The sequence below is a fragment of the Centruroides sculpturatus genome, unplaced genomic scaffold, assembly GCF_000671375.1.
Source record: "Centruroides sculpturatus isolate CEXI.00-Female unplaced genomic scaffold, Cexi_2.0 scaffold129, whole genome shotgun sequence".
In the NCBI taxonomy this organism is placed as follows: domain Eukaryota; kingdom Metazoa; phylum Arthropoda; class Arachnida; order Scorpiones; family Buthidae; genus Centruroides; species Centruroides sculpturatus.
Window position 1 is genome coordinate 478530 of NW_019384478.1, and position 20633 is coordinate 499162.

The window sequence follows — 20633 nt, forward strand, 5'->3', positions numbered from 1 at the left end:
GAACAAGAAGAACAATATTTAAGATTTTCAATTTAGAGATATAAAATGTTAATACGGTGCATGATCACTGGCATGAGCCATATAACTCTAGTAGCGATTCTTCACACTGTTTATGAGATCTCGTAACAATACTTCACTCTAAAAGTTCTGAGCTCCTGAGAATTGTAAAAGAAATTTGGAGCGTTCAAATTCCTTTCTATACATATTTAATGGAACCGAAATCCGGAGAACGAACTAGCCACTTCATTCTTCGAGTGTTTTCTGTTTCAAGTTAAATAGACATTGCAAATTTTTGAAGCAATCTCGCTTTAGATTAATTTCCTTCTAGCATCTATTGTGAGGGTTGCGTTTTATTATGATTGCATTTAGCCGCGCTAACCAGCCAATAATAATTTAATATTAACTGACATCATGCATGATATCAGTTACGTCATTCTTGGTCGACGGCGGTAAAAATAATCTATAATTGCGCCAAAATCGATCAAATCTATGTCTGTATTGTTCATCCTCTTCACTTTCCTCATCGATTAACCGCATTAAAATAATTGCTCTTGCTTTTTGTTTTCGAATGCCAATCGAAATCCTGTGTGGCTGCCACGAAAAGTACGATGTTACTCAGATGCACAATCTAAATCGTACGTAGTATCTTATAGTTTTCGCGTGTGACAGTAAATTGCTTATGAAACTTTTATCAACACTCAACTTTCAGTCAAAAAATGTTGCAGCGTGTTCGGGGCTTATTATGAACCTTCTATAAATAGTCACGAAATTCTCGTCTGCTGTCAGTTCGAGAGATGCTTATCTGTCATTTCCCTATGTGGTCTTGCAGTTAAGAGCCAGCTAGAGATTGTCTGTAACGGTTGTAACTCTGTCGACGACAACCGTCTTCTCATATTTTGTTTTAACTGTCTCCAAAATCTTAAGAATATTTTATAGACTATTTAAATTTCTTAATATTCTAGTCTAGGAGGGTCCATCTTATTCATTCGATGTCCTCTACCATCGATAATCATTCATGTGTTGTTTTCCTGACATCTGAACATATCATGAAAATTAACAAAAATCTGATACAAAAATAGCATAAGAGATGATTGAATTCGAGCACCAGTGACATTTTGATTTACACTTACAGAGGACACTTGCGAATATGTTTTCTTCGTGTCTTGCCAGATTTAAATAAGGTTAACTGAGGTTAGTTACAATTCTGTGTATTATTTTTTTTTTAATTTCCAGCACCAGTATATATCGATGCTAATTATAATAAAATATGAGTTCAATTCAAAATTATAGCAAATTGCACTAAGGTATGTTTAAGATAAGGTAAGGTAATTTACCATAAAAATTTTGAATTCACGAAATAAAATGAATTATGTGGAAGTTTGTAATGAATGAAAAGAAATTTACTTTCGAAATTTTTTTAAATTTTAATTCATCTTTGAGCTAGATATTAACAGACGTTTTTATATTAGAAATAAACAAAAATCTTAACGAAAAGTTTTCACTATTCTTGAAAATTAGTTTATCTAAAAATTAAATATAAAACTATCTTAAATAATTAACAAATTTGTATTAAGTTCGATCTCAACAAACATTACAGAGTATATAATTATTATCGCAAGTTAAACAAAGATGATTAAAATTTACTTCAAGTATTGATAACAGTCCAACAACAAACATTAATTAATATTAGTTTGGAAAATTTTATTTTAATCTCAATTTCATTTTCATTTAATGACAATATTTTCTATGGAATCCGAATTTGTAAGTGTATACTCGCTATTGATATCTTATCTGGAAAATATATTTTGATCTGTAAAAGATTATTGAAAAATGGTGAATTAATATAAAATCAAAAGAGAGAAGATTTTTATTCAACATTCTTTTCGTAATTTAATAAATTGTATGAAAATTAACTTAAAATATTTTATTTAAGCTTTATTTGTACCGAAATAATAACTCGTTTTCATGCGACATAAATTTCATAGAAGCAATAAAATGCACTAAACAGGACTGCTCTTTTATATGTGTATATAAATATCTGCTAAAGAATTTTAAAATTTATTTATGTGTATGCTAAATATATGTGTGAATATACCTAAAAAGTTACTGAAAATATGGAAGTAAAATACGAAAATTATTATAAATTATTGCTTGCATGCCATATTCAAATCGGTTTCACACGATAAAATCAATCTTTTTGTTACCGATCCAAATAATGTACCGGCAATAATAGAGGTTCATTTTACTGCAGGCTAAACGTCAATATAGCTAAGTTAACTGAGAAAATGGTTTTATGAAAGTGCTTAATTTAAGCAACGCCAGTGGCTAAAACGCTTTATTTTTACAGATCTTGACTTTCCTAAGAATTTGTTACCATCTAAAAGTAATGGAGTGAATGAAACTTATTAAAGGTAACAATCAAAGGAGACTTGATAAATCTCTCCCATAAAGTTAAAGGCATGATTGGATTGGATTTATGGAATAAGGTAACGTAACACGTGGGCGATTGGTCAAACGGGGTGGTCTCTTGAAGATTTTCTACTGGAATTGGCCCGTATTTAGATGTTGTGAAGAAAATCCGGAAAAATTCGAGCGGCCAGCTCGTTGTTTAGGCGCGAACCTACAACAAACTACCAGTTTTCATTGGTTTCAATCGCTTGGCCAATTGTGGGCTTAAAGGGATGACTTTGTCATTTTATAAATAATTTTCTGAATAGCCCATTACTAGGAAAATAATTGACAACTATAAATATTTTCAAAATTTTGAACATTAATTATAAAAAGTTTATAATACTAGCAAAAGTTTAATTTAGAAATTTGAACTAATCACCTATTTAAAAAAAAAAATTACTTATAAGTTTATTTTACAAGAACGTATATTGATTATATTTTGTTTTCATTACAAAAGTTAAATACAACGTAAAAAATTTACTAGATAATAAATTAACTTATTAAGCTTAATCTGTCAATTAACTGGATATGATGTTTATATTAACATTATTTAACATTATTTTACAATAATTTCAACTTTCTGCACATACATTTGAAAAAATATGAATTAGATATAAAATAAATATAACTAAAAATAAATTTATTCTGACAAAAATCTCAATTAATTTTAACTAAACTAATTATTAATAAATTGTATTATTTATTAATAATTAGTTTAGTTAAAATTTTATCGAAAGTTTAGAAAGAAAAAGTCTGAATATTATAGTAGTAATTACACTGCTGGCCATTAAAATTGCAACACCAGGAAGGAATGATCGTATGAACGTCAAAATCATATAAAAGGAAGAAGAGGTTGGGATATGCAAATGATTAGTATTTCAGTGCATTTAGACAATGCAGGAGGAACAAACGACATCTAAAGCACCGCATAAAAGAAAAGTTGTGCAGTGGATTTCTCATTCAGAAATCGCTTTGTATGGTCGGAGTTTCATCAGAATATCGTGTTAGCCGCGGATAAGAAGAAGAAATGTTTACCAGCAAGTGTTGGAATTCGATAGAGGCAGGATCATTGTCTATCAAGACTGTGGATTATCGTTCCGTGGTATAGCTACTCGCACTGGTCGAAATCCAACCACTATCATGCGAATATCGAATTGATGGGTTGCTGAGGGTCTTACTGAACAGCATGCAAGATCTCAATGCCCTCCCATGACTAACGCTCAAGAGGACAGACATATTGTCAGATCGGCTGTGCAAACCCGTACAACCACATCACGGACCATTAGTCAGGAAATGAGCTTGTTTGCAGCACGTCCAGTATTTGCTCGTACGGTGCGACGACGTTTGCAACAGCGTGAACTGTCAGCACGGCGACCATTACTTCAGCTTTCCTTGACAATGCAGCATAGAGAGAGACGGCGACTCTAGTGTGCCCAACGACAAAGCTGGATACAGGAGTGGCACAATGTCGTCTTTTCAGACGCATCCCGGTTCTGCGTATAACATTCTGATGGCCGTATACGTGTCTGCAGGCTCTGAGCAGCTCGCTCGTTGCCTGCTTGCATTTGATATTGGCTTAGGGGCCCTGCACCTGGTGTGATGATATGGACAGCCATTGGGTACGCGACACGCACATCTCTAGTTCGGATCGATGGTAATTTGAACGCAGATCGATACATTTCTGACATCTTACATCCAGTGGTTATGCCCTATCTTCGAGGCCTGCAAAATGCCATCTTCCAACAAGATAACGCAAGACCTCATGTTGCACGTCGTGTTCTGACCTTCTTCGATACAGAGGATATTCAATTGTTGCCCTGGCCTGCACGGTCTCCAGATCTCTCACCAATTGAAAACATCTGGTCATGGGTTGTTGAAAGACTGGCCCGCCACCCCTCTCCTGCTAATACAGTTGATGAAGTGTGGCATAGACTTGAAGCAGCATGGAATGAGTTGCCCGTTTCTGTCATCCAAGCCCAGTTCGACTCTATGCTTAAACGGATAAGGCCGTTTTAGCCACCGGGGTGGCAACTGTATCTACTAATTTCGCGCCCCTGTAAACATCAAACTGCTTACAAATTTAATCATTTTGTCTTCATGCCATACTATTTACGTACAGTACAATAAATATCTCTTTTTTAATTGTTTTCCTTCTTGGTGTTGCAATTTTAATGGCCAGCAGTGTATAATAATTATACTATTAGTTAATCTATAAATCTATCTTATAATTATACTATTAATTAATTAATTAATCTTCTTAACCGTTTTCATTAAACAGTTAAGAAAAATAATCTCAGCAATCAATTATTCATTTGATTAGCAGGATTAAAATTTATTTTATATTTTTTCTCTGCATTAAATGCTTTAAATACAAACAGGTTCATTTATTTTAAATATATTACAGCCAATTAAAAAAATCTTGCAACGAGTTGCGTAACTTTCCGGCTGTTATGAGATTTTACTATAAAAATAACATTTACATTATTAATCAAAATAAATAAAATTGCCTGTTGCGTCATCTATTATGAGATTTTGTTATAAAATTTTTTGTATTATTAATTATTATAAAATGGTCAAATATGCTTAATTTCGAATGTAGATATTGGTTTTATATATGTGTATACTTTAAAAAATTTGTAAATGCTAATAACGAGTAAAATCTTCATTAAGTTTAACCTCTCTCGAGATCTAACACGATACCCCTGTATTTCTCCACTCCCTCAACGTTTAACCACTAAAATTTACAGCGTCAATGTTCCTTATACACAAGCGACAGTTCCAAATTTTGTTTCTTAATCTTCATACCATCCTGAGATATTAAACGAAATAGACTCCATCACACTCACCCAACACCCTCCCCACAAACACACACATATCCACGGAATTTATAAGTTTTTCCCCCCTATATTCCAACATTATCAATACACTTATTGAAAATTTATATTCTAAAAAAGTCAAATAAATAAATTTTAATTTACATTTGATTCATTTGTTAAATATACTATAAATCAAAATTTTTATCGTGTCACTTGATGAAATTCACGATTAGCTGATATCAGTAGAAGTATTATTAGACTAATTTTTTTTCTTCAACATTTATCCATTCATCTTAATTATCATTTTGATCACTTTAAAACAAAAATTTAATTTGAATCTTTACCAAACTTTAATCTCATAGGTAAACCAAACGGACAATATTTGTTTTAAATTATGAAGTCAAAAATGTCTCAATTTATTGATTAAACAAAACTTTTAGTATTAATTTTACTGAGAAAAATTACTTTATTCTATTTGTTTAGAATTTTGAAAAAAAAATTGAAAAAAAACAGTATATAAAGCAATTCCTAATTAAAATAAAATAATTTTAATTTTTACACACAGTAATCTGAATGTTATAAATGAATCTTAGAATCTTAATTAGATAAGTAAAATTATTTTAAATTACTCTTGAATAAGACTGAACCTTGATTTTTTCCTTCACAAAAGTTTATTTTAATCGAGAATTTATCATAATAATCTTTATCAATATTTACCGTTATTTAAAAGGATCATTTAAATACTGTACTGGATATTTTTTAAATAATTACAATAAACAGTTAATTTATTCACATAGAAAATTTTTTAAAATTTCTTATCTGAATTTCAGTCATGTATAGAATTACATTTCAAATTAAACATTTATCTAACTTTACACTCAGTTCTTTCAGGGTTTCCTTTCGATTCTAGCGATTCGGAGGAAAAAAAAATCAATAATGATCAGTTTTTAATCTTTTCTTTCCTTTAAGAAATATATTTACTGTTTCTTTATCTATCTGGTTTTTGTAATCTGGCTATCTGATCTTATGACTGTTTTCTGTCATAAGATCATCGTCTCAGATTCTCTTAGAAGTAGAAACTATGAGATTTTAAAGACACGCTTTAGTTTCAAAAGTTAAATTTTATTATTGTTTTTTGTTACCATTTTGATTTGAATTCATATTGTTGTTACTTCTATTCTATAAAAATATTTATTTCAGAATTTATTATTAAAGAATAAATTAAACATTAAGAAAATTATATTGCCGTATTGATATATAGAGTTTTGAGTAATCAAAATTTAAAAAATAATTATAATTTTCAGAAATTTTAAACGCATTTCGATTTTTAATTTGTTCACTATACTTTTGTAATTAAAAATCTCGAATATATACTTTAATAAAATTTCCTTTTTGGCTATAAGTTCTTTATTATTTTATATAATATTTATTTCAAAGCATATTATGTTCATTTTTCCTATTACTTAATAAAATTACATTTATTCGAGTAGATTATATTTTATTACTTGGAAGTTATTTTTAAATATATATATATACACTTTAATGCAAAATATCGACGAACCTTAAAGCTAGGGTGTAATATTAATCAAATTCTCTAGGTCGAATGGTAATGATAATAAAGTTACTACAATATCATAGCACAAAGATACGTTACTAAAGTGGGCAAACGTTACAAATCAGAAAATCCAGAAACAAGTCGCTTAACTTTTCCGACAACCTTTGATAGTGCCATCTGTTATCAAATTTTATCATTAAAATTTTTTATATTTTTAACTATTATAAAATGCAAAAAGCTAAATTCTGAGGATAGGGATGGGTTTTATAAAAAAAAATTGTAAATGTTAATAACGAGTAAAATCGTCATTAAGTTCGACTCTACTGGATATACACACGACCCCCTTTATCTCTCAATCCTTTCGATCTTTAATCACTTAAGAGCATCAATCCCCTAATAAACAAACCTTGCAAAATTTAAAAAATTTTCGACAAAAAATACACGAGTTATTAAGTTTCAAGCAGAGTGAACAAAATCGTGCTATACACACAAACACATTAACATCCATACATACAGAAAACACTTCGAATTTTTGGAAAATAAGAATGGCAAACGCAGTCTGGCAATTAGTTCGAACTGATCAATGTCGGAGGTGGCTTTACAACTTACTAATATGAAACATTTACGATGAAACTGTTCTTCAATAATATATTCCTATGCTGTGATATTGTAATGAATTTAATTTTTTCACTACCATTCCATGTGCAGAGTTTGATTACTATTGCTAGGCAATTATTTTGCAGCACAATGTACAACAGTATTGTTAAATTCTATTTAAACTATTGATATAATTTATTTGAAAGAGTTTCAAATAGACTAGAGTTTAGATAATAAAAATTTCTCACAGGAATATTGTTAATACTTGCTTTACTTTTATTTGCTTCTTTATCTTTTAATAACCGTTTCTACCCATCTGTTATTTTATTTATCAATAGAATATAAGTATCCAATATAGATTATTTATATAGATAGCAGGCTATTTATTAAAAGATTCATTAACATCTCACCAGTCATTCTGCTAAATTTTCTCATGTCAATTTTTTTAGTTTCCTTGTGAATTTTTTTTTGTAAAAAAAATACATTACATAGCTTATTTTAGAATTTTGTTACAGATATTTTAACTTAAATAAAAGTCTATAATGAGAGTATTTAATAACAATTTTTTTATGTTATTTTATAAAAATTTATTATGTATTGAAAACTAATTTGTTTATTATCGTGTTCTGTAAATTTCAAATGACTTTTTCCAGAAAATTACAGTATATGTAAATTTTAGTTTATTAAATTAATCAAAACTTTTAAATATAGATCATTTTGTAAAATTATCATACTATCTTTTGTAGGATTTTATAAAATAGTAATTGTAATTCGATCTGTAATTTCTCTTTTAAATTATTTTCAATGTACGCTTAATAATAATAATATCTCTTCCTTATTCACCATTACGATTACTATGATAAGCGCAACAAATCCTATGCTATGGAACAGAGTAAGAATATAAACAAAAAAAATATGTACGAGGTATTTCATTGCTGTCACGCGAAGAAACACATAACAGAAACATACAAAAGGAAATTTTAATTCCTTGTTGTATGTTTCTGTTATTAGAATAAACAACTTAATAAATAAATATATTTAGAAGAAATATAATAAACTTTTACTTATTTTATGCCTACCTAAACCTGTTTTATAAAAATTAATGTTATGGTGAAATTAGATCAAAAGTAACGTATGGTTTTTATAAGAATATCAGTTGTGTCATATATCAGTTCATATTACGATATTATGAAAATATACGATAGCTACATAAGAAAAAGAAAGACACGTGGTGTACTTAATTTTTAGGGAATATTTTGCGGAAATTATATATAGATTTAAAATATACGATTTATGTAATTATGTAAATACATGTATTGTTGAATTCCCGAATTTCCCCCAGGAATCTTCAGAGTGGTATTTTAATACAACACTGATCAGAGTGATATTGTGAAAACTTTTACTACTGTGTTGTTGGCGTCTGATCCTACAAGGAAAGGTCGGCGTCAAATGTATAAAGTATGTGTTTTTAATGTCATATCGTTCGTCATTTTTAAAGAAGAATTATGTTTTATCTTCATGTTGTTTACCATATCTCTCTGGCTGGACTTTTAAAATGGGTAAAGACTTAAATCGACCCAAAATCGCTTGTTTGGTCATTATTATTTTAAAGACTTAAAATACTTTTTTCTATTTATGTAACACAATTTTTCTCATTTTTAAATATTCTTTCGTCTTGTTTTAGGATATTTGCGGCCTCGTTCTTTAAGACTACAGCATTTCTTTTTACTGATAAAACATTGTTATTAACACAAAAACATTTCCTATTAAAGCAGAATAACCCTAGAAAAAATCACTGTGCTTTCTGAGATCAAATATCCTGTTTGCAATCATTTTTAAGTGAATTTTTTTTTCTAATAACAAAAATATGAGTTGTTTGACTGAAAGTAGCCTATACTTTCATATATTTATTTTTATACAGTTAATAGTAACTGTATAAAAATTCAATTAAAATTTTGTTGATAATGTAATACTCTAATATTACAATATTAATTAATGTTAACTATTCACAATTTCTATTTCCGTATTATTTCTTTTATTTTGGAAACTTTTAAAAATCATGTCTAGACTGCCGGAATTCGATATTGTAAATATATTTAATGTATTTAATGTATTCAATGTTTAAAAATTATTTTTAACAATGTATAGAATTGAAATGTCATACAAATTTTCTGTAGACTATGTATTACGCTTAATAATAATAATAATAACTCCCGTAGTCACCACCTAGTCGTGGTGGAGAGCCCAGTAATTTTACTGATCCATAGAGCAATGCAGGCTGGAGCACAAGCTCCTGGAAGGGACAACCATGCCATTAAGATCTATGGGGAGAAATGAAACTAAGAGTGACGACATACCCACATTCTCTGGAGATATTTATCTTGTTAGTAATCAGATCTAAGTGTGATACCGGCTCGCACGTCGCCCCGGTTAACAATGTCCACGTTTGTGGATAGGCAGAAGCTCACGTTCGAAAAATAGGTCACAGTCTTCCTGGTTACCGGTGGCAAAAGCAACGCTGGCCCACGCATGGCTACAGCAATGCCCTCAACAGATGTGAGAAACTAATCTAGACTTGGTGTTTCTGTGGCAATGCATCCACAGACCACAAAGGCTGGAAAACCACGCCAACGGATGAAATGGAAATAGAAATGATTGAGTTTATCATCCGTACTTACTACACCATCATAAAACTCGAAAAAAATTGTACAGACAACAACTACACTACAGATTCACACAACAATATCATGACCTCACTGTCATCGAACAAAAAATTGTTGATCAAAAAAGAACAATTATACACAACAACCTTATCCCACAGACGACACTCGAAACCATCAAACAACAGGATAGAAAAAAGTAGTAGAAAAAACACTAAATTATGTAAACACTCACTTACTAAACTTGCCGACTGCATTTATTTAATTTCTACACTCTCGGACATTCATATATTAATTTATGCTGGGGCAGTCACAGTAGTGACATACCAGGGACTGAAAATACAATTACAGACAGATACATACAAAACGCAATTCTATCACAAGCCTGCCAAGCAGAGAAGAATAGAAACACAAATAAATGACATTAGACAGCAATTAGGCAGGCTGGCACAATACACTAAAAATAACATAACACCCAAGTTAAAGAAACAACTCAAAAACATTTTCAAGAAAATCAAAACACACAAAGGCATGAACATCACAACACACACATTACAGAATGCATTGGTACACTAAAACAAAACCTTGCAGCCAAAGCACGTAGACTCAAACGATACAAAACATGTACACTACGAAAACGAAAAAATAAATTATTTAAAAACAATAAAAAAGTCTTTTACAGACAAATTGATAACAAAACAAACATTGATAAACAGCACAGTGGCACTCGAACAGAACTCACAACCTATTGGTCTTCTCTTTGGTTCTCTTTGGTCCTCTTTGGTTCTCTTTGGTCCTCTTTGCTCTTTTGCTCTATCCAGCCTGCTGATGCAGGCTGGATAGAGGAGGAGAACAAAAACTTGCACAACATACCAACTATGCCCTCTGCTGAAATAAACATACACGACGTCCAATACGCTGTTAACAGAACACACAACTGGAAGACACCTGGTGTAGACAACATTCAAAATTTCTGGTACAAAAAGTTTACATCACTGCTCAAGGAACTAACTAAACGTCTAATATACATCATCATCAATCCATAAGACATGCCAAAATTTCTTACTCAGGGCATCACCTACATGAAACCTAAAAACAACAACACCACAGACTCCACACAATACATACTAGTTATATTTCTTCCAACACTCTACAAATTATTGACATACTGTATCGCAAACAAAATACTGTATACAAACATGTTGAAAAACACAATATTCTTGCGGAACAACAAAAAGATTGCCGTAAAAATCACATGGGATGCAAAGAACAGTTATTCATAGAGTCAGTCATTCTAAGCACACAAACAACACAGAAATATATACATACATGGCTTATATAGACAACAGAAAAGCATTTGACAGTGTTATACTGAGTTGGTTGCTATATATTCTACACATGTACAATATACATCCTTCACTTATTGCATTCTTCCAAAACACTATGCAGCACTGGAGAACAACAGTACATCTCAGGATTCATAAATCAAATATTCATTAGGCGAAGAGTTTTTCAAGGAAATTCCTTGAGTCCTCTCTGGTTCTGTTTAGCCCTGAACCTATTATCCAACATGTTAAACAACACACAATATGGTTACAATATCAGACATGAAAAACAACACAGTTTACACTGTCACATCTCATGTACATGGATGACATAAAACTTTATACATCCACACAAAAACATCTTCACCAACTCCTACAAATCACACATTTATACACCAAGGACACACAAATGGAGTTTGGACTAAACAAATGCAAAACATTTCACATAGAAAAAGGAGTCATGAAAAAAGAAGATTTTTGCACTTCAAAATGGAGATGTTATTGAATCCATGGAAGAAGGCAAGTTCTACAAGTATAGTATTTAGGATTTCAACAGGCCAAGCTAACAGAACTTACACAAATAAAGCAAAAATTAATTAAAGAATGCCAAAGTAGGTTAAACGCTATTCTCAGAACACAGTTAAATACAAAACACAGTTAAAGCAATAAACACATGTCGTCCCAGTACTCACATACTCTTTCGGAGTTATACATTGGACTCACGCAGATCTCGAGCAACTCCAAAGGAAAACAAGAGCAACACTTACTAAGCATAAACAACATCATCCTAGATCCGCCATAGAAAGATTAATCCTTCCACATAGAGATGGAAGACATGGCCCGATCGACATAGTTAGCCTTCACTACAAATAAACACAGACACTGCGAGAGTTTTTCTACAAAAAGCAAGAAACATCACAGTTACATAAAGCAGTAACTCAAGCAGACTCAAATAAAACACCATTAAATTTATACTTACAACATATAAAAAGCATAGACACGATTAAGCAATCGTGGTTCAAAAGGCACCCCACAACAGGGATCCCTGTGACCTGGCCCAAGATTTTGTTAAAAAACTGCGTAAAACTTTGTAAAACAGCTTGTTAGCTCGGGGATACCTCTTTAAGGAGATGAAAGGGTTCATGATTGCTATACAGGATCAGGTCATAAATACTAAAAACTACAGAAAACACATACTCAAAGATACAACACTCACAAATGACACATGCAGAAAATGTCACATCATGCAGAAACTATATAACACATCACTTCTGGTTGCAAGCTCTTGGCACAGACAGATTACTTACATATACACAATCAAGTAGCAAATATAATACACCAAGAGCTTGCAAAGAAACACAAATTAGACATCCACGAATCATACTACAAATACATCTCACAGACAGTATTTGAAAACAACACGCACAAAAAGTACGACGACTGTCGTTCTCTCCTCTACATGTGTCATACCTCACTACAAAAGGCCACTATATTGAATACATGTCATATTGTTAAGAAATTCCTGAATTCCTGACACACACACTAACACACTTATTTAATTTTTGTCTTGTTTTGGTTACTATGCCTTGACTCTGATCCGGCATAGTACACAGCCACCGGTGTCAATCGAGTATAACCCACTAAACCCAACATAATAATAATATCAATAATAAGGTCCTGTTTTATTCGTTTTTCTTCGTAAATACTTTCTATTCTCTAAATGCGCCCTTCAGTATGATGTTAGGCAATTTATTTATGATTATTGATTAATACAGGTATACCTCGCCTTACGTCGGTAATTGGTTCCAGGAAAACGACTTAAGTCGAATTTACTTGTCTCCGAATCTACTTGTCACTAGGCTAAACCATAAATTACTATTCCCAGTTCTGTATTTTATTTATTAATGCATTTTTAATAATATATGGTTAATAAGAATCTATTTTAAGCTTACAAACAAATAAATTTTAGTTTTTAATAGAGTACAGAAAAAAGTAATCTAAATTTACGAATGCATGTACTGTACTGTAAATACAGTACATACTTGTAAATGTGTATATTTTAANTCCTGCCCCTACTGTTTCCATATCTGGTCTCGTCTTTCATCTATCTAACTCCGTACTCGAGATTAAGGAAAGCTAGACGGACGGCAAAGGCAATTTATAGGTCTACAATTTTTTCTTTTAATTTCAGCCCAATTATTTGACACTGCAGTTGTTAATTTCATGCATTTCGAAAAAATAAGTTACATTTAAAACTTTTAAATTTTTATAGTCCAATTTTACAAAATTTTAATGGCAACTAAATTATGAAGAGATGTATAATATGTAAATGAAAATTATGTTTTAAATACAATACAACTATAATTATAATATCTCACTTATTACGATTCAAAAATTTTTAGTGTTATTCTGAAAGGAAATAAAAGAAGTAAACATACATGGTATAGAAAACAGAATAAACATTTTAAATAAAATTACTATAATGATCATTAATCACAACATACCCATGACAGATAACCCATAAAAATTTCCGGAATTTTTCTGCTTCTGGATTAAAAAAATTATTATTATAGATGGTTACATTTTAACATTTTCCCTTTTTTCTGTACTTTTTGTAATACATGATTGTCGGGATAAAAACCATCCCGCGCTTTTCCATTTTTCGACGAACGACGGTTGTCGCCATAGAAACAGCAATCTGACAACTTTTGGAAACTCGACTGTGGATTGGTTGAAATACATCGGACCATCAGCGGACGTCTTGTAGCGTTACTAAGCGCTGATTGGTGGAAGCCGATTTACTTCAATCCGTATAAAAGGATTGAGTAGTGGCGGGAAGTTTAGTTCGCCTTGGACACATGAAGTGGACTCACGTTTGACTTTAGTTCGTCTCGGACATATCAAGAGAACTCACGGTCGTTCTAACTTAGCCTAAGCTGACCTAGAAGATTATTTAATTTCGCTGTTCGGTAAATAACATTAGAAGTTTTCGTCGCAAGGTGTCTTTCGGACGGACCTGTTGTAGTGGATACATGTGTTGAACTTTGTTAACATCTGACGTTCTGTAATTGTAAAGTATTTGTGAACATTTTTGTAACTGTACATACGTTTACTTTCAATATATATAAGTTTTGAATTTAACTGACGTATGTGTGTTTTGAACTTGACTATGATTTACACGAAATATATAGAAATGATTATTATTGTGTAAGGCTACAAGCAGCAGAAAAATATAAGTATCAAACATTATGTGAAAATTGCTTAAAATTACAGATAAAATAATTTTTGTTTTAAATATATAATAATCACAATTTTCTAACGATTTTTCACATATTAAATTTAATGAATAAAATTGAAGATATTTATAAACACATTAAAATTATTGATTATCGTTATACTTTAATTATCCTTTTAATTGCATAAATTATATACTCAAAATGCAATTATTATTGTACTACGTGGAAGTAAAGTATTGGCAGCATGAAAATCATTAGTTTTCTATTGATGAATTTTGTAAAACTTACTTACTTACATCAAATATTTTACTATAACATGGCTGCCGAGCAGTTGCTATTAGTTAAGAATATAAGAATTAATTGTGAAGAATTAAAAAACTGGAAAAATCTGTGACTTAAGAATTATAATTTTTTTATAAAACAAAATTTATTTATATTTATAAAAAGAAACAGAAATAACACTTATTTCCTTGGTATTTTTATGCTACAAAATATTTTTTCTTAAAACTTATTACATTATTTAGGATAAAATGCTGTAATCTGGTAATTTAAATTAATTTGAAATATATGCCCTCTCCATTTCACTATATCCATTCATTTTCATATAGTGTCTTGCCCCTGTATATCATACTTTTCCGTTAACAATGGAGTCGTGCCGGTCATCTATCTAACTTCTTTCAGAGAAAAATTTTTGAATTAAAATAACATGACTTCCGGTTTGCATCGAAAGTTCGTATATCGGGGCCTCCTGCCCCTACTGTTTCCATATCTGGTCTCGTCTTTCATCTATCTAACTCCGTACTCGAGATTAAGGAAAGCTAGACGGACGGCAAAGGCAATTTATAGGTCTACAATTTTTTCTTTTAATTTCAGCCCAATTATTTGACACTGCAGTTGTTAATTTCATGCATTTCGAAAAAATAAGTTACATTTAAAACTTTTAAATTTTTATAGTCCAATTTTACAAAATTTTAATGGCAACTAAATTATGAAGAGATGTATAATATGTAAATGAAAATTATGTTTTAAATACAATACAACTATAATTATAATATCTCACTTATTACGATTCAAAAATTTTTAGTGTTATTCTGAAAGGAAATAAAAGAAGTAAACATACATGGTATAGAAAACAGAATAAACATTTTAAATAAAATTACTATAATGATCATTTCTAAAGTTACATTATACAACACAATTGCCAAAGCTTTGGTTATCAGATGTGCCACTATATCTTTTAGTTTTTATCTTTTCGTTACCATTGCATGTTTCCTGTTTGATTTTTTAATTTATTATCATTCTATTTACTTTTTGCACTATACGACTGCTGTATTTTATGTATTAATCGCTGTAGTATAAATTTTTCTTACAGCCACTTTCAAAATTAATTTGGTTAAGGTTGACCATACTTTCAAGCAGCGATTTTCTCAAGTGCACTTCATATCACTTTCCCAACTCCACAAATATGTCCCCTTCCACTAATTCACAGTCGTGAATGTAAACTTTTAAAACATTTATACAATTTTCCTACATTTAATGACTCTTAATATAACCGAAAAAGACGTGACAAAATTAGTTTTAAACGTATGCTCTGAAAATTGATCCAGTTGATACAAAAGTAAACGATCAATTGTTGGGCTTTATTATTTTTATCTTTGGCCTATAGAGTGTACTGTACATTTCTTAGTAAACATTTCGCTAATAGTAATTCACCGGTTGCTTGTCGAGACATTCTGTATAGCAGAAGAGTGGTGTCAATAGCCGCAGAGATATTCTGAAAGAGCCGCAGGTTGTCGACCCCTGGTCTAGTCAAACAGTTTTCTTCAATTACAAAGTTATTGTTTATCGATCGTTCGTGCAAAACCAAAAAGCAACTTTACTAAAGTTTATCCAACTTAGTTATAGATCTAAAAATATAACTTTATTCTCATGCTTGATACGTACTATTACTGTATCTTGCATATCGGTGAATCACAACATAATCTAAAAAAAATTTTTTATTATGTATTAATCGTTGTTTGCAGGCACAGAGAGAGATGCTATTAAATGTTAGCAATATCACGCATTTTTCGTTTGTTAATGAATATAGGCCTATAACAAATTTCATATTATACAAAATAACTTTCTAAATGTGAAAAATAACACTGATTTGATTATAAAAGTAAAAACTTTAGAAATCGCAAACGTATAACCTGTAAATTGATCGTATTTTATCACCGTGTTTTAAATTTATATCTTTTCAATGTACAGTGCATATACAATTTGTTCAGAAAATTATATAATCACAGCGTTACATGAAAATCTACAAAAATCTATAAAAAATATAGCATATCACTTGATTTAAATTAGAAAAATTATAGCATTTATATTTATTTCCATGATTTTTATTCTCTCTTTATGAACTGTGGGGATTAAGATTAACATTTTTAATTATACCCATCGAGGATGAAGACTAGATGGCAAGGCAGTGAGAGTGGCAACCTACGTTTTCAGGAAGTATAGAATCTAGATGAGTCCCCAGGAAATTTTCAAGGTGGTTCGTTCGGATATATTGGGCCCTGTCACTAACCACCTGGCTGTCCCATTGTGGGCGTGGTGGAATCCATAATAGGTTGGATAAAAAGAATGGCCCTCTTAGTGCTCACAGGTTGGAAAGAATTTTTAAAAAATTCCATTTTGGATTCAGCCAAGCCATAATGAAAGCGACCGGTGGTGAGGGACGGAGCCCGATATATTCGGGACAGAATGAGCTGTTAAAAAATTCATGGAATTTTCAATTGCCCGGGTTCCATGAATTAATATTGCTCATTGCAATACTAATAAAACAGAATGGGTTCCGGGTCCCCGGAATGTCTATATTATGAAGATGAAAATATTAATGCAGAATATTTAAAATAAATTTTTAGTGGCAGATTATTCAGCTTAACAAGATAAGTTTAAACATAAAATTACTTAAAACTTATTTAATTGCATATTAAACTAGAATTGTTTAGTTTTCTAAATTTTTAAATAAGGATACAATTAAACGAAATTCACATAAAAGTTAGGCTTATAATTTACGGCACTTCATTCTAAAGATTAAATTTAATATTCAGAGACGAAATAAAATTGGCAAACTGGAATGCTTATCTTGCAATGAGCAATACTAAAATAAGATTTTTATATTGCTTATTGCAAGATAAGCACTTCAGTTACTGTAAAACAAATAAGAAATTTCTGTACTGATCCAAAGTGTAAACTCATTTATCAAGTATTTCATAATCATTGTTTAATCTATAAATAAATTAACTAGTTTAGAAAGTATGAAAAATACAAAAATATAATGAACAGATATCTATTTTCGCAAAGGCAATTTATAGGTCTACAATTTTTTCTTTTAATTCCAGCCCNAGATAATTTTTCTATCTGTGGTTCATAATTAGTGGCCTGTAAGATGTTTCACAACAGCTTTACGATTATGCTTCCACACTACATATGCAAAGTTTTGAAATCTAACAAATAATTTTTTATAATTTTAAAACCTAAACATGAATAAAGATATTTTTTTCTTATGTTGGAAACATATTTTCTTATCTATAAGAAAATATGTTGGATTTAAGATGATATCTTAAATCCAACATACAAGGTATTTTCTTATAGATTCGATTGTCGCCAACAATACACTAACATACACACACATACACTAACATCCATAAATACGGGAAAAGTCACCAACTTTTTTTGCATTTCTGGACGTTTCAAGATTCCGAGTCCAAGAATGTAAAACTCTTGGAAAACTTTTCGACCGATCTCCATATTTTCCTTTATTATATATATATATATAAGCCGGAAAAGTAATAACAATAAACTCTACAAGGATAAGAAAATAATGATGTGATTATAACGGAAACAAATACTTCATCTAATGGGAAATCTGCTCTTGTTTATTTGTAGATAATTTTTCTATCTGTGGTTCATAATTAGTGGCCTGTAAGATGTTTCACAACAGCTTTACGATTATGCTTCCACACTACATATGCAAAGTTTTGAAATCTAACAAATAATTTTTTATAATTTTAAAACCTAAACATGAATAAAGATATTTTTTTCTTATGTTGGAAACATATTTTCTTATCTATAAGAAAATATGTTGGATTTAAGATGATATCTTAAATCCAACATACAAGGTATTTTCTTATAGATTCGATTGTCGCCAACAATACACTAACATACACACACATACACTAACATCCATAAATACGGGAAAAGTCACCAACTTTTTTTGCATTTCTGGACGTTTCAAGATTCCGAGTCCAAGAATGTAAAACTCTTGGAAAACTTTTCGACCGATCTCCATATTTTCCTTTATTATATATATATATATAAGCCGGAAAAGTAATAACAATAAACTCTACAAGGATAAGAAAATAATGATGTGATTATAACGGAAACAAATACTTCATCTAATGGGAAATCTGCTCTTGTTTATTTGTAGATAATTTTTCTATCTGTGGTTCATAATTAGTGGCCTGTAAGATGTTTCACAACAGCTTTACGATTATGCTTCCACACTACATATGCAAAGTTTTGAAATCTAACAAATAATTTTTTATAATTTTAAAACCTAAACATGAATAAAGATATTTTTTTCTTATGTTGGAAACATATTTTCTTATCTATAAGAAAATATGTTGGATTTAAGATGATATCTTAAATCCAACATACAAGGTATTTTCTTATAGATTCGATTGTCGATGCTTATGTTTTCTGATTAACAGTTAGCCTACATTTAAGTGTAAAATTTAATAATTCATACGAATATAAAACCATAAAACGAATGTTACTTCATTTCTTAGATTACACCCAATATATTTGTTTCTTTATCTTTATGAAATTGTTCTGTACAAAGGGCTGTAGATTTTTCACAAAAGAAATATCGTGTGTGTTGTACGGGAGATAATCTCAATTTTCAAACTGTGTTAAAGTGAAGCCGTGTTGTTGGCTACAAGTGATACCCGTACAAAGATGATAGTAATAATATAAAAAATAATATAGAAAGCAAATAACTTTTTACCTGAATTATAATAAATATAATTCAAGGAACTAATGTATTAGAATACCAATTAGACCTAAAGCTGTAAATAAATATAGTAATCTTAAACCCGATGGTTATATACAGTATTAAAACCAAACGATTGAATATAGCTCGATATAATCCGGCAATCATTTAGTCCTATGTAAAGAAAACATAATTCCCGCCAGAGACAAATGTACAGTACATATAGCATCGCGCATGTGGAAATAGAACACCGAATAGCCAATGGACACGTTAATACTTTCTCGAATAATCTGGCCCGAAGGGACTTTCCACAGGATCTGACAGCTACAAGATTTATAGAATAATATAGGATGTTCAAATGTCAATGGTTGTGTGGAATTATAAGCATGATAGTGTAAAGGTAAAAACACGGTAGCTTAAAAAAAATAAATCAATGGGCAGATGACGTACGAGTATGGAGATTTATCCACTGGCGTAACTACGTGAAGATTGAGATCTATTGAATCACTTCATACCTGTTATTTCTTAGTGCGTAATGGAGCAACTGCATGAGTTATGAATACCACGTGAGTACCGATAGGACCAACGAGAGGGAGATGATGTGTAAAATTTCTCGGTCCCGGACATAATCCAATAATTTGTTTTTTTTCACGCACTAATTATTACTAAAGCATTATTGTAATACTAGCAGGTGGGCCGGCGTTGCTCGGGCAAAAGTAACGATAACTAAGATAAAGATTATTACGTTACAGTCAACCTTACCCGTTTTCACAGAATGCAAGAATTGGGTCCCCTTGTTTCCAGACTAATTAGAGAATTTTTAGATGGGTCTAAAAATATGTTCGATTTCCCGAAAAAACGAAAAAAACTGCATCTGCGTATTGCACGTCGCTTTCTCTTAACAATTCCATTGTTACGTAGCATTTCCATTGTTGACACTTCCATTGTTACTTAA